Source organism: Zeus faber (genome assembly GCF_960531495.2).
Source record: "Zeus faber genome assembly, chromosome: 21".
NCBI classification, from domain to species: Eukaryota; Metazoa; Chordata; class Actinopteri; order Zeiformes; family Zeidae; genus Zeus; species Zeus faber.
The window spans coordinates 23,813,189-23,817,930 of record NC_137208.1 but is presented as its reverse complement, the minus strand read 5'-3'; positions in this window follow the sequence as shown (position 1 = coordinate 23,817,930).

Below are 4,742 nucleotides of genomic sequence, written 5' to 3'. Positions count from 1 at the left end.
TGGGAAGCACCCCCCCCACCCCAACCCCCACCCACCACCCCCTCCCCCAAAAAAACAATCACAACGGCTTTATTGCTAGTTCCACTCCCCCCACCGCACCTCCCGTAAAAAACATAACCCACGGAGCGAGAACCGACACGGCGGGTCCTACAAGCGTTTCCTCCAACCGCTCCAGCTATTACGCGCGCCGTCCGGAGCTCGGTGACGCGCCGATAACGTCGGAGCGCAGCGCGGCTCAGCTTGGACGTGCGCGTCCCCGCGGAGGGAGAGAGGAATGCGCTCGCCCCCGTGGGTCAAACGGGAGCGTTATTGTGTCCGAGGGCGCGCTGTCTGTCGCTCTGAGAGAGAGACAGACAGCGAGAGACAGAGGGAGAACAAATGACAGGAATATAAAAGTTCAATTCCATCAAACGACGCTTGAGAAGTATGACGTGCACTAACGCAGTTATTAAACTGTACATACTGTAATAAGCCAGTTAGTACAAGTTACTTTTGGGGGGTATAATTACAAAATAATAATTCATATTTATAATGTACAACCTATGTTCCCTTAACAATAAATTATCCTGTGCATGCCTTGTATATTTTGTATATTTTATATATCTGAATATTTTATTGTATGAATTGATTGTATTGTATGAATTTTCTAACCATTAAAAATGTCTTATTTAAAATGTCTTTATTATTTATCGTATTTGCAATAAATAAATACATGGTTTCAGCACATAAATAGAATTGCAATTCAAGTTGGATTAATGCTAAGATTTTTTCATGTAAGACACCACTAGTTAGACAAGAACTGCAATATATATGTGAATATATTCTGTATATTTTATATATGTGACTATTCTTGTTTTGCTTTTTTGAGCCTATTTGTGTGTATTTGGCAAATTTTATTTTATTTTCAAGTCAATTTTTTATTCTATTTTATCTTATTATTATTTTTAGTCACTTTTTCAGACTGCTGAGCTTTTTTCTTTTATGCTAATCCTCTGCAGTGAAACACAGCAGGCCTCAGCGGAACAAATTCCTAATATATGAAAACGTTTCTGGTGAAAAAAACTTGTTCTGATTCTGATGGCCATAAAAGAGAAGTGCATTGTACAGGTAGAAAAGAGAATTAAAATAGGGAGTGGGAGATAACATATCCTATGTTGATGATCATGTGAAAAGGCATGAACAGTGAACAGAGCTGATGAACACACATACAACAATGATTTGAATTATTAATTCATGGTTTGCCACCTTTTCGTGAACAAAACATGATGTTCTTTGTTGAGTTTTTGTTATTATTTTTGTATTATTTTTATTATTATTATTATTATTATTAATAATAATAATAATAATAATAATAATAATAATAATAATGATGATGTTGATGATGATGATGATGATAATAATTATTCATAATAATAATAATAATGCACACCAATAAAGATTTATTTATTTATTTGAACATACTACATTTGAGTGAGAGAGAGACATGGACAGAGTGAGAGAAACCTCAAAATGATAAATAAATAAATATATATTTAGTATTTAATACTGTTGCACAAGAAAGGGCCTGCTGTAATATTGAGTATGGCGCCCTCTCCAGGCCTGACCACTTCGTGGGAAATTGCAGTTACTGGTGAGGTTGAAGAGGTCAACCAGAGAGCAAACTCACCAGCCAATCATGGATCTCCTTGGTCAATTGGGGAGCAGGTCAAGGGCAAGGACGTGGGGTCTATTTCAGTTGTTTTCTGTCAGAGTTAACCTTGAAACTACCTTGCCCTGTTTAATTCGATTTGTCATGAAATATTGAAAATGGCCATTTGTGAGTTCTGATCGTTCTGACATCCTTCTTGATCTCAAACACAAACAGAAGAGAATGAAAGAACAAATAATTCCTGATTCGGTCATCTTAGTCAGTCACACACACACACACACACACACACACACACACACACACACACACACACACACACACACACACACACACACACACACACACACACACACACACACACACACACACACACACACACACACACACACACACACGCAGGGAGTGGTGGCTGGAGGACCATCTTGCTGTGAGGCAGCAGTGCATTCTATTACAAAAAAGTGCGCTCCAACTCAATAAAGTATTTTGTAATTTACAATATGTCCTCTTGATTTGTCCACTCAAGAGGGCAGAACAGAGTACCGGCAGCTTGTGAGAAGTGCCTGTACGCAAGAAAAAGTCCAGGTACGGCAAAGAGTAAAGTGCCGGTACTATGTACCGGTTAGTACCAGCCAACTTTGAGCACTGCCACTGTCATTATGGGTCATTAGACGGTCATTATTGCAATGGCTGCTTATTATCCCTTACATATTAAATACCTCTATAGGTCGGCATTCATGATATAATAGTTTGACGGCGGGAACGATAAGGAGTTCTCTTCGAGTCCAGACCCCAGGACCCTGGGGCATGACGTGAGCAACAAAACAGATACCTGCAGATCAAAATGATAAAGTCAAATAAAATTAGCTTTTTGTGGCATAGCACCTTTTTCCCACACTAATGCAATAAATGGTTGACACTGTATCGGGGATAAGCCCATTCTTACTGGCTCAGGTACCTCAATAGAACATCAGACAACTGTCAGCATTTGAGATCTGTTTGTTCAAATCTGGAGAGTAAAAAGTACAATTGCCCTCAACAAAAACTTGTCGTGAGGGAGGTTTCAATAACACTACAAGTCCCATGGGGCAAAGAGGGCACAGTTAGCACAATAAGTACTAGTAAGCTATTGATAAAGACTAGTAAAATTAATACGATACTCGTAACAATCTGAATTAATACTAGTTGGAGGCAAATATTTAATATCGGAAAAGGGGATTCAATGACAAAATTTTCCAAATTGTTGTGAGAAACAATGCAATAGTTACTAGTATAAGTACTATAACCTTATACATTTTGACTATTACAACTAAAATAGTTGTTAGTAACTGTTGGAATAGCAACTAGTAACTAAAATATAAGTGCTATGTTTAAATTATATTATGTTGTTATTGTAGAGAGAGGACAATCTAACCATTGGGGTGCACAAGCCAATGTATCATCAGTGCCGGTCCCAAGCCCGGATGAATAGAGAGGGTTGTGTCAGGAGGGGCATCCGGTGTAAAAAAACATGCCAAATCAAACATGCGACAACAAATCTGATTTCCATACCGGATCAGTTGTGGCCCGGGTTAACAACGACCACCACTGGTGTCGTTAGCCAACAGGGTGCCAGTGGAAATTTTGCTACTGTCGGCCGAAGGAGAAGAAGAAGAGGGGGAAGGCGTGTCCGAGACAGCAGGAGAGGAAGAAGGGTAGGAGACTAGAGTTGAGTGTAGGACCTTTGAACGTTGGCACTATGAAGGGTAGAGAGAGCTGGCTGACATGATGGAGAGAAGGTAGATGTACTATGTGTACAAGAGACCAGGTGGAAGGGGAGTAAGGCCAGGAGTATCGGAGCCGGGTACAAACTGTTCTTTCCTGGAGTGAATGGCAGGAGAAATGGGGTCGGGATAGTGTTGAAGTGAGTTGACGAGAGTGTCGGACAGAGTGATGAGCATGAAGCTGGAAATTGATGGGGTGAAAATGAATGTAGTCAGTGCATAATCTCCCCAAGTTGGGTGTGAGATGGAAGAGAAAGAAGAATTCTTTAGTGCGTTGGATGTAGTGGTGGAGAGCGTCCCCAAGGGACAGAGAGTGGTCGTTGGAGCAGATCTCAATGGGCATGTTGTCAAAGGGATCAGAGACATGACGAGAAGGTGATGGGTAGGTATGGTGACAAGGAGAGGAATGTGGAAGGACAGATGGTGGTGGATTTCACCAAAAGGATGGAATTGGCTGTTGTGAATACGTATTTCAAGAAGAGGGAGGAACACAGGGTGACAAACAAGAGTGGAGGAAGGTGCACACAGGTGGACTACATCTTATGCAGGAGGTGCAATCTGAAAGAGATTAGCGACTGAAAAGTGGTGGTAGGGGAGTGTGTTACGAGGCAGCATCAGATGATGGTCTGTAGGATGACTCTGGAGGCCAAGAAGAGGAAGAGAGTGAAAGAAGAGCCCAAGATAAAATGGTGGAAGTTGAAAAAAAGAGTGTTGCATGCAATTTAGCGAAGAGGTAAGGCAGGCAATAGGTGGGAATGAACGGTTACCAGATGACTGGGAAACAACTGCAGAAGTGGTGAGGGAGACGGCCAAGAAGGTGCTGGGTGTATCATGCGGGAAGAGGAAGGAAGACAAGGACTCTCAGTGGTGGAATGAGGAAGTACAGGAGAGCAAGAGCAGAAGAGGTTGGAAGAAGAAATGGGATAGTCAGAGAGATAAAGAAAGTACACAGGAGTACAAGCTGATGCGGCGCAGAGCGAAGAGAGAAGTGGCAAAGGCAAAGGAAAAGGCATATGACGAGTTGTATGAGAGGTTGGACAGTAAGGAAGGAGAAAAGGACTTGTGCCGATTGGCAAGACAAAGGGACCAAGCTGGGAAGGATGTACAGCAGGCTAGGGTGATGAAGGATAATGATGGGAATGTGATGACTAGTGAGGAAAGTGTGTTGAGAAGGTGGAAGGAGTACTTTGAGGAGTTGATGAATGAAGAAAATGAGAGGGAGAGAAGAGTGGATGATGTGGGGATAGTGGATCAAGAAGTGCAGCAAATTAGCAAGGATGAGTTGAGAACAGCATTAAAGAAGATGAAGAGTGGAAAGGCAGTTGGCCCAGATG